Genomic DNA, 12,305 nt, shown 5'->3' with positions numbered 1-12,305 from the left:
AAATATAATGTAATAATAAGAAAAGTTATGAAGAAAACTAAATCAAGGAAAGTCAATAGAGAAGGGGCAGTAGAGGAGGAGATATTTGAAGGAAGATCCCCCCCAAAAAATGAAGGACTAAGCCATGCAGATATTTGGGGAGAGAAGTCATGCCAACAAGTACAAAAGCGCTGAAAGGAATATGGACAGTCAAAAAAGATCCAGGAGGTCATAATGGCTGGACTGTCATGAGTGACAGGAGATGAAGTCAGAGTGAAGCTCCACAGCATATAGGTTGTGAAGGTTCTAGCAAGACTGCAGTTTGTTCCATGGTGATGAAAAACCAGTGGAAGATCATGAACAAGGGAACAACAGGATCACTTGTATGTGTTTTTTTACAGACGGCTTAACTTTTTAATAATAAATGTGCATTTTTGTATTTTTCCAGAAGTCAATAAAAAGTATATTATTAAAGAGTAAAAAGGCATAAATAAGTGTGGTGGGTGTGGGGGAAGGGGGTTGATAATGAATCATCTTAAATTTTAAATCGTTAATAACCTTTAACGCCTTTATTTAGCTTTATATCATTATATTAATATATTAGAGTCTGATGGACATTTGCATGTTTTTTAACTTTTCACCAAATAAATATTTTGAACAAGATCCCTGTTCTCAAGGAATTTTCATATAGTTAACAGAAGACAATAAATAGAAAATTAATAATATATCAAGAAATGATACATTTTGTGAAGAAAATAGAAACAGGTTAAGATAGAACAGGTACAGACAATGATGGGCAGAGTGATAGGAAGGTGCATTTTTACATAGGATGCTCAGGATACAGATACTCAGGGAAGGGAACTTTTATTTAAAGTGACATCAAAGCAGAGACCTGAAAGGAGCAACAAAGCAAGACATACAGATATTTGTGGGAAGAGTATTCTGGGCAGATAAAACAGAAAAATGCTAATGTACCAGGATTGCATCTTGTGCTCATTTCTTCACATCTCTCCCAACATTGAGTTTTTCATTTTGACCAGTTTATTAGCTTTATAAAAGTTTTACTATGGCTTTATTTTACCTTCCTTTTTTACTTGCAAATAAACCTTGGAGCAAAGTTGAACAATATTCTAGGAGATTTTTTTCTTTAGCCAGTAAGGTAATAAATTCGCTAAACAAACACACATGCATGCAAAAAAAATGGAAAAAGGATGTGAACAATTTTCTTAAGTATGTTTTGCTCAACTATTTAAAAATCATAGAAGCCATATGTATTTGTAGTGCTAGGAGACATTTTGTGGCACATTTTGTCCTGAGACAAGGCTGAAAATATCTAAGGTTCATAGATCATTTATTACATGCCTAGGATTATTCTAAACCAATGCAAACCAATATGGTAGCCACTAGTCACATATACCTATTTAAATATAATTAAAATTAAACAAAATTATAAATTCACTTCCTGAGTCAGATTAGCTACATTGCACATACTCACTACTTACATCTGGCTAGTGGCTATGTTGTAAAATGATGCATTATCACAAAAAATTCTATAGTAACCATTTTAATATTCTCAACAACCATAAAGCATAGTTGCTAGTATTATCCTTCATTTATAGATAAATAAAATGAAGAAGAGAAATTATATAACTTGCCTAATTTACGTTATATATTCAGTGGAATCTAGATAACATATCTACCTATATTTTCTCAGAAATAAAATATCAATATCCAGTTATTCTAACCTACTAAATTTTGCCTGAACATAGGAATTTTACCACTATGAAACACAGTAATGAGACCCTCTCAGATATGATACAAAATTACCTTCTAACTTTGCTTTCATGCTATTTCAAATCCAGCATAAATATCTGCCTTGAAGAACACAAAACTTAGAGTGTAATGTTGTTCTAATAAAGGAAAAAAGTGAGTATGCTTTATTAGTCTGTTTTACTGTAGCACTAAATGGAGGTAACATTGTATTTTATAGGATATTTTTTATCTACATATACTTGTGGATTTTTGAGTTATAAACTGGTAATGTCGTCTTCTTTGGATTTTCTAGTGACATGACAGATTTATAGCTAGAAACAGATGTTCCATGTTCATTAAGGAGTTAGGGGAGAATTGCTAAATTGTCTCTTCATAGGAGGATATCATATCCTTTGTTATTAGATATAGGGATGAGCCCATGGTCTTTGATTTAAATGAATGACCTTTCTTGCAGAAAATGCATACCAATTTTTTTTACGCTGGACTAGCCCATATATGTTTACTACAAAACTTTTTTCATGATAATGTTTAACCTCTTTCTAACCATGCCCCCACAGTCTCAAATTCTCACTTTAAAGATTCACCTGTTAAAAAGTTAACATGATTTTGTACTCCAAGTGCTGATTAGTTTTATGCTACAGAGAAAAGTGAGTTGACTATATAAAATCTAAATCTAGAAAAGATCTGATAATTCAGGGCATATCCAACAGATTACTATATATTGGTAATTTTCTTTTTTCCTGGATTATATTCACTGGGTGGATGTGCCCTCTTTCTTTTCAGTTGCGAAAACCTGTTCTTTCTACATTATTCTTCTCAGGAAGTTAGACCTAATATGATACAATTATACAACAAGGAAGCTGGGAAAAACAGAACTCCCCCACTACCAAGAAACTACTCAAATTAAAAACCCTAGGGTTCATCTTACTAAGTTTTAGACAATTATTTTACTTTATCAGAAAATACATATTAACTATTAAGTATAAGGCCTGGTACTTGCTTCTTGGGGCAGGATGGATGGAAATATAAATACTTTTTAGGCTCTGCTTTCAAGAAGACTACAATCTGACATAATGGACAAATAATATGATTTCAAAAAATGTAGTTAGGTAAAGGGGAAATCACTTTAAATAGATTCATTAGGAAGGTTACATTGAAGATTGTCCTGGAAGGATGGGTATGATTTTAACAGGGCACAATAAGAAGAGAATATTTTACAAGGTAAAGAAGCAGGAAAGATTGAACTATAGCAAGTAGTTGGACATAGCTATATACAATGTGGGTGAAAAGAAACTAGGAAATCAAGCTGAGAGTTGATTAGAACTGGCAGATCTCAGGTGCATGGAACAGATAAATTTGGTTGCCTACTCTCTCCTGCATAACCGAGTGATATTTAATTCTACCCTCGGAAATTCTCAGCATCCTATGCCAGTCATGCATCCTTTTCCCTCAACCCCTATTATTAGGAGTTAGTTTAGGAGAAACTCATGGCCAATTAGATGAGAGGGTTAGCTGTTTGCTTTGGGCCTACCGACAAATGTCACTTTGCTATTAAGCATTAGAAAGAAATGGTCATTTGTATTCCAACGTTGAATCTGCATGTGATACTTGAAATTTCTACAGCTGTGAAGCCAACAAGAGAAAGAGAGCATAGACTCAAAAGAACTGCTAAGTAGCAAAGGTCGGGGCCTACCTATTAATTTCTTAATGTTTGAGATATAGTAAGTTCCTGTATTGCTTAATAAATTAGAATTGGATTTTGTATCTTTTGCATCTTAAGGCATCTTAACTGATATACTCCAGCTAAGGAATTTAAATTTATCTGTATCAGAGCGAGGAACCACAGATATTTATAAGTGGAGGATTAGTATAAGATTAATCTGAGCATGGTGTGTGAGATGAATTTAGTTAGGAAGAAAGTGGATAGGAGAAATTGGTTAGGAGATGGTTAGAGCTGTCCAGGTAAGAGCTAATGCAATTCTAAACAAAGGTGGGACCATGGTTAAGAAAGCTTTGAATAGATATGAAACAATGTTGAAATCAAAGTGGACCAGCAAGAATGTTTACAGACAGGAATAGAAAATAGCCAATAAAGAGAGAAAGGGGAAATTAAACTACAAAATAAACATGTTCTTGGACATTTCTCACCCAAATTGACTGCCAGGAGCCACAGTTTGTATGGCTTCCTGAAGGAGAATGCTGTGGATTGTAACAATCAGTTGCATTTTCCAGCAGCCAGCTTAACAACATATCGTCCTATCTCCTTCCTTCCTCATTTTTGTGTCCTCTACCATGCGCCCTCCCATTGCTTTGTGCCTTCTAGTAGAGTAGTAACACAAAATCCTTGGCCTCGGGCTCTGCTTTCAGGGGAACCCAAAACCATGAAACTGTCCCAAAAGAAAAGTTGGATTAAATAATACCAAATTACCTCTCACATTTAAGATTCTGTGATTCTAATAAACAAAATAATGTGCTTTCTAAAAGCAACTGCCCCACAGGGGAGGTAAGAGTGATTTCCCCTCTCAAGAATATTATTAGAAGTTAAATCCTATGATTCCAGATCAACAAAGAGCCTCCAAAGTTCCTTTACTTCATTGCTCTTTTGTTGACTTTAATGATTTTTTTTTAGGTATCAGATATTAATTTATTTATTCACTCATTTAAGAAATAATAATCTAGTGTTTACTCTATGTCAGAAATTGTGGTCGGCTCCAGGAATACAAACACAAATGAGCTCCTCCACCCCTTCAAAAATATCACAGTCTAATGGCAGAAACAGGACAAACAGGACAAAACAGAAATCAGGACAAATCCTTGAAAAACAAAATATGTGCCATGCTACAGGAATGTATAAACTTTTATAAAAACATAGATAAATGATATATCTTTAATATATTTGTACTTTACATATATTTTACCAATTCCTGTTTTAGTGCTTCTTGATGTCCCTGTGTTACTACTGGTCTTGGGCTTGAAAGTGGTTTTGCTATTCTGGAACATTTTCTCTGATGGTTTCATTGTGTTGGAATATAACCTGCAGTAAGAATTCTAGCACAGTCTCAAGAGATACCTCAAAAAACATATTCTAGTTTCCACCTGGAAGGCTAAGAAGAGTAACGTGAATAAATATAAAGACAAAAGAAGGCAACGGGAAGCAATACTGAAATTTCCAACATAACCTGGCACAGGTGACAGAACAGTAATGGACACAGCCAGGGTTCTCGGAGAAGATAAGCATTTCACAATCAGACCTACAGGCCTTCCCAGTGCCGTCGGTTCCAGACATTTCAGTAAGGTGGAAATCACCACTCACATGGGGCTGACTGAGGTGAACCCAGAACTCAGTGATCTCAAAGAAGAAGACAGAAGGACCCCAACTATGGCAAGGAACTGTGAATGGCATGTGTATTAATAATTCCATGTAGATGAGATTAGTTATATGGGAAATACCTCTAGGATTATAAATACTCAGAAAACAAGCTTTAGCCTTGAGTGACTAAATCTCTGAGGTAAAAAAAAAAAAAAAAAAACATGAAGAACAAGCAGGGACTTCACTCGTCAATGACTGCAAATATGCAGGGTGTTTTCCCCCTTTAACTCCAGAGATGCCCCATCAAATCTGATAATGAAACTATTTGACTTAAAATAAATTGATTTAGAAGAGTTTTTACCTGTTTCAGTTTTCAATTGATTTTTAGTAGTTGTCACTGAAAACAGTTTTACTTTCAGGTTTCCAGGATGCCTATAAAAAGCACTGGGTTCATTCATTTAGAATTAAAGAATAATGTTCTTGTCTCTAGCATTTAGTGAATAGCTTTCCAGACAGTGGAGACAGGCCTCTGCATATGCAAGAGGGCTCACATGTCCAAATCCCATATCTCCAGTGTCTCTGTCATGGGGACACTTGGCTGAGCTGGCAAGGGACATCATGAGGCAGTACGGGCATTCTCTTAGATAAACAGCAGTAACTATTAAGCAGCCCTGCCTTTTTCCTCTGTAAAAGTTTGCCTCCCCTTATGTAAAAGACCTTCTTTTCTTATTCCCTTTTTACTAAGGATCTGGTAAGTTCATTCACAGTGACACAAATTTATGATCAGATATTCTAACGGTGTATCCCTCTAATACTAATGTATTGGACAATGGGTAATTTATTACCTCTCCCAGGGATGCGTCCTGCATCCTTTAATGACAGAGATATATTCTGAGAAATGCATCGCCATGCAATTTCATCATTGTGCGAACATCATAGAGTGTACTTACACAAACCTAGACGGTGTAGCCTACTACACGCCTACACTACGTGGTATACCCTATTGCTCCTACGCTACAAACCTGCACAGCATGTTACTATGTGAATACCATGGCCAACTGTAACACAATCAATGATGAGTATTCGTGCATCTAAACATTTTTAAAAGTACAGTGAAAATAGAATATAAAAGATAAAAAACAGTACATCTGTGTAGGTCATTTACCATGAATCAAGCCTGACGGACTGGAAGTTTCTGAGTCAGTGAGGGAGTGGTGAGGGAATGTGGAGGCCTAGGACATTACTGTCCACTGCTATAGACCTTAAAAACACCGTATACTTAGGCCTCACTAAATTTATTTTTAAAAGTATGTCTTTCTTTCTCTAAAAATAAAGTATCTTTAGCTTACCATAATTTTTTAAAATATAAACTTTTAATTTTATTTAACTTTTTAACTCATTTGTAATAACACTTAGCTTAAAACACAAACACATTGTATACCGGTACAAAAATATTCTTTCTTTATATCCTTTTTCTATAAGCTTTTTTCTATTTAACAAATTTTTTTTTTACTTTTTATTTTTTTTTTTAATTTCAGAATATTTTAAAACTAAAACATAAACATACACTAGTCTAGGCCTACACAAGGTCAGGATCATCAATGTCACTATTTTCCACCTCTACATTTTGTCCTACTGGAAGGTCTTCAGGGACAAATAACACGCAAGGAGCTGTCATCACCTATGATAACAATGCCTTACTCTGGAATACCTCCTGAAGGACCTGCCTGAGGTTGTTTTGCAGACAAGCTTTCTTTTATATGAAGAAGGAGTGCACTTTAAAATAACAATGGGAATTATAGTATACTAAATACATGTTTCCCAGCAACATAGTTATTTATTACCATTATGTGGTATCATGTACAGCACATAATTGCATTTGCCATGGATTTATATGACTGGTGATGCAGTAGGCTTGTTTATACCAGCAACATCACAAACACGTGAGTAATGGGCATCGTGCTACCACTTTACAATGGCTACAACACTAGGCCACAGGAATTTCTAAGCTCCATTATAATCTTATCGAACCACCACCATATATGCAGTCCATCCTTGCCCTAAACGTCGTTAGGTGGTACATGACGGTATTTGCAAGTTTTATTCATTCAATGAGGAATAAAAGTATCAACTACAGAATTGCAGGCCTGCTAAGTAGTAGAAAGAAGGATTTCGGTTATAAGGGTGGAGCTACCGTATTCCCCCAAAATAACACCAAGAAGTTATTCTCTTACCCTGCTTTCACAATCGACAGGACTCAATGTATTACCTTTTCTGAATAACAAAAGACCTAACTGACTGTTTTGCAAAAGAACTGCAGAAGATTCATTTAAGGAGAAAGTACATTTTTACTCTGCTTTGAGGAGTCTTTCCAGGTGAAGAAGAAGAAGAGAAATAAAATGATTTTGCATCCAGCATGATGCAATTTTCCTTTTTGTTAACAGAACCTCCCCAATGGAGATTCTTCTTCCCCATTCTACTTCCCTTGTGGGCTACAAGGAATAAGAAAGCCAAGTGGCAGAGATCAAGCGAGTGGGAGGTCCAAATCTGAACAAGGGCCCTGAGATGAGCAGGAGGCACCAATACATCATAAAGAGAGAGTTGGGCTCAATTTCAAGCCAGCAGTTTGTTGAGCCAGAGGCTCCCCATGGAGTATTTCAGTCATGGAATATTCAACACTTATTAAGACCTTATAGCCTAGGGAACAGGGACACAAAAATGAAAATATAAGATGTTTTCCAGTTGCTCAAAGCCTGGTGGAGTAGCTCCTCAGCCCAAGGGCAGAGCTGGAGGGGAGAAGGCTGGGCCCCCTGGTAGGTGCAAAGGAGTCCTGGCTGGTAGGGGAAAGGGCAGGGATGAAAATAGCCCCTGAAAGCTTTTGCTTTTTACTGAACCTTAATTTCAAGTGAAATGCTCTTGATATTCCTAACCATTCTGCTGCCTGATTTTACTTACAACTTCAGCTGTATATTAGAAAATTCTTGTGGGGGGTATTTAAAGCTGAGAATAATACCCTTTTGATTATACTCTGCAATTACCATCTCTCCACTGCCCTTTTTTAAGTTTAAGTCAAATACATTTTACTTTTTAGAGAAAATGTATTTCCCTCTTTTTATCCTGCTGCCTCTATCTCATTTCACAAAATGATAACAGTCCTTCATTATGTTGCACACCGTCTCCAACAAATGTCATCAGAATTGCAAAGTTATTCAGTGTCTTGTGACTGTGTTGCAGTATTTACCCAAGCTTCCTTGCAGATCTATTCATGAATAAATTTTGCATGCTCTATAAAGCTAACTGCATTCACAGATATTGCCATTCATAGTTTTATGAGTACTAATTGTAAGTTGATGTTCTCCCTGTCACATATATGTCCTTATTGATTTTAGAGTATTTTCTTCAGAAAACAGCTAAATGGGAATAAAAACAGCAGGTAAACCAAGTAGCTGCCAGCAATGAATGACATGCTTAATTACTGCTGGCTGTGGTCCTTTAAATTAAAGAGATAACCTTTGGTAATTAAAAACACAGACATTAATTCTTCCCAACACATACGATTTCCAAAATGCAAAGAAGTTAACATCCTTCCCAGTTCTACCAAATCTATTATCCTTTTATTTCCAGTTTAACTCTGGTTGACCGTTCAGGTTTTATGTTTAAGCTCAGTGCTAATGCCTCTCTCGTCTGCACCCTTGACTCATGGAAATGACCAGGAGCGGTTGCTAAGTAAGTACAGGGTCCATCAGCGTGCCTAACTGGCTTGCTACCCAGATGCTCCTGCCATCTGTTGGAGACGGAGCCCAGTAGAAACAGAAGGTAGACCAAAAAAATGCACTTTTCTTCATGTCTTTTAAAAAGTGTGTTTATCATGCTTTAATAATTAGCCATGTAAACAGGCTTTAAATCATGGCCTCAGATACTAAAATAAACACTGCATTTCCCCCCTGCTGTAGGGAAGCTCTGCATAGTTATATATTTAAACAAAGCTTCAATCTCTTTGTCCCCCAGATCCATAAAATATGACATTAACCATAAAAACAAAGTCATAGAGAGCAAAGTACAAGATGAGAGAATAGTGTTTGCAGAAGGAACAGGTCAATTAAAAGACAAGGAATGAGAGAAAATGCAGTCTGTGAGTAAGACAGGAATTATTTTTTTCACCATGTGATACATAGCTCTTGGTAGAAGTTACTGTTGCAATTTAGATGAGTACATAGGAGTCTACTCAATATCATGCTTATGCACTTAATAGGGATTTTTAAAGCACTCATTTTATTTTCTGAACCATAGGAGATACAAAGGCCTTGGGCTTCACTCCTGCACAGAATATACATAAAACTATACATCAGAGCCCTATACCCATAGTCCTCAAAGTTTAGTGTGCATCTGAATCAGCACATATTTATGGCTGCAGAGTTTCTGATTCAGTAGGTCTGGGGGGCCCCAAAATGTATATGTCTAACAGGTCCCAAGTGAGGGTGATGCTGCTGTTTTAGACTTTACACATTAAAGGTAAAAAGTAAGAATTCAGGGAAAGGAGAATCTAATGCAGACTAGGAAGAGAAAGCCTTTGAGGACCATCAAGTTTTATAGCTGAATGGGACCTTAGTGTTAGTAGCCTCTAACTATAACCCCCTGTCAATTAACAAGTTATAAAATTGAAGCCCTGGGGAGTTACCCGACTTGCTCAAAGTCACTTAGTGGGCTAGCCCAAAACAGGAGCAGGGAAAAAGCTTGACTGCTTTTGTCATGACTCTCAGACCCAAAAACATACTTGAGAAATTTGATCCCTGGCATGCTAGTTTTATTCTCTGTGGATGTTTTCCTGTTTAGAAAACTTTACAACAATGCATGAAAAGGGAGGAAAAAGAGCCTTGCCCCTGGCATGTCCATGTGGACCGGGGAAGAATAAATGTCCTATCCTGTCTCTCCACCTGGTGAGAGGACTGCTTCAGAGAGGGAATTTTGGAGGGAGGCAGAGGACCTTGGAATACAAGAGGGAAAATGCATAGATATAAGAAAAGATGGTGTTCTTAAGGGCATATCATGTACTTCTTCTGAGATTCCTGAGCAATTCATGCGACTCTCAGTTTATCACGAAGGAAGCTGACCCTCTCTAGTGATGATCTCCACTATGTATCGAACAGAGGCCTCCAAAGCTGAGAAGTAAAGAGGAGAGTTTTGCTGCTGTCAGGGAAGAGACAGCAGGTTACAAGCATGTCAGAAAGTCATGGTCCACAGATGGACATGTAAATGAGGAAAAACAGACAAAAGGTTGGGAATTTGGCAAAATATGCCAGTAAACTTTAATGCTGTCATTTGTGTTTTTACATTAATTAAATATTTTAGTAAAATATTTGTACTGAGTATGTTTTCAGGATATAATGCATGAAGAAAATAAAACTGAGTGGTTCAATGCAATAAATTTCCCAAATAAAATGGGAACTCCATAAAAAGCATAATGTGAGCCTCAGGGTAAAAACCTTGTTTTGTTCATGATTAAATCTCTGGCAGCTGAACATAGTAGGTGGTTTATAATTTGATTAAAGTTCCTTTAGAAAACTTTGCTCTACTTTATCCCTAAGGAAGAAATAAGGAAAGGGGTGGGGCTGCTTTTTGAAAAAGAGATGTAAAATGAGAGAATCAAACCCCTCCAGATGAGGTGCTTAGAGTAGGAAGTGAAGTAAGAGAAGGCTAAAAGGGAAGAACGAACACAGCAGCGTAATCAAATGGTACTTCTGTGGACACTCAGTTCCCCTGCCGCTGCCACCTGGAGTTTTCTCCAAAAGTGATTTGTTGCCCAAGACTTAAAGAGTTCTATATGTGCATTTGTTAGAAACACCCTTCCCTTAGAACCAGCACCCTGAACCCAGGTAAAGTGAGATATTCAAAGGCAGCCCAGTGATGTCAGAAGATGCTGTGTTCAAAATCTGAACCCAGGAATGGGGAAAACTGATGCTAATGGATTGGCTTCATCTGCCAGTTTGTTTTTTTAATGCCTCTCCTAATTTGGCCTAACTTTCCATAGGAAAGCTGCAAAATGGCAAAACTTTGTTCTTTTTGTAAGTTGCATAGAGTCATGTGATATGAGTATTCCAATGGGCTGAAACAATCATCGCCACAGCAACCGATTCCCCTGCAAGGGGTGGACATAGATGCTGAGCAGCGTGGCCAAGGACCAAGGACCAAGGTAGTTATCTTACAAAAATGCTGATGGTCTCTTTATAAAAGTCATTTCTCCAAAATATATAACACCAAAATGTTGCTGCATTTAACAGCAAAATGTTTGCTGCCTATAAACCCTGAAGGTGTGTTATGCAGATTAGTAAAACCTTGTAAACTGCCTCTAGCATTGCAAAATAAGAATTCCCTCATGTTACAAACACAAAGATTCATTTACATGGGAGAAATTCCTTACTAGTCAGGGCTCATTTTTTCACTAATCAACCATTACTTAAATTTTGGTTCTGCATGAACCATATGCCCCTCATGTAACTTTGCACAGCAGAGGTTGAGTAAACGCTGCCATAAAGTTCCACCTTGGTGTGCAGCTCTCAGACAGGCTGAGCAAACCCAATGATAAGAAACGGGCAAAAGACCATAGCAGAGGCTACCATAGTTCAACCATTTTCTAAGTTGTTTCCGTTTGAAAACACTTAAATTTTGGAGACATAATCAGCCTTTGTCTCTAGTTGCTATTTCTGTGTGGTTCTGAGAGGTCCAGGCTCTCTGAGGGCACGTCTGGTCACACTAATGGCTCTCCCAGGCAGGGGACTGCCCCATCTGCCAGAGCCTGCAGAGACAGGGGCAGTGCAGCTCTTGCCCCCCAGAGGCTCCCAGCTCATCAGTACAACCTTCTGTGGTCCTGGCCATTTGCCTATGCAGAGAAGGGCACTGGGACACGGGCATAGTGCTGTGGGTCAGCCCAAGGCATGGATTTAATGAAAGGTCTGCTGGAAGCCACATCAAACAGCAGCACGGGTCCACAAATCCGCTCAGCAAGGTAACTTGGAGGGCATCTGTCACATTCTTTCCCCTGATGGTTAGCCCTTGATATGCCCAGAGAGAACTCTTTGCAGCATTTCAAAATATCTACTGTATGCCTCTCCTATTGCCCACCACAACTCTGAAACCATAATTCAAAGCTTGTCTCCTCTCTCGAGTGTCCACAAGGCAGGTAGTCCATGCCCACCGATGAACTGAGGAATGGGGAAGGGGTGTCCTTTGAAGCCATGGCCAGGCA

The sequence above is a fragment of the Microcebus murinus genome, chromosome 11 (genome assembly GCF_040939455.1).
Source record: "Microcebus murinus isolate Inina chromosome 11, M.murinus_Inina_mat1.0, whole genome shotgun sequence".
Classification (NCBI taxonomy): Eukaryota; Metazoa; Chordata; class Mammalia; order Primates; family Cheirogaleidae; genus Microcebus; species Microcebus murinus.
Note: the sequence above shows the minus strand (reverse complement) of the source record.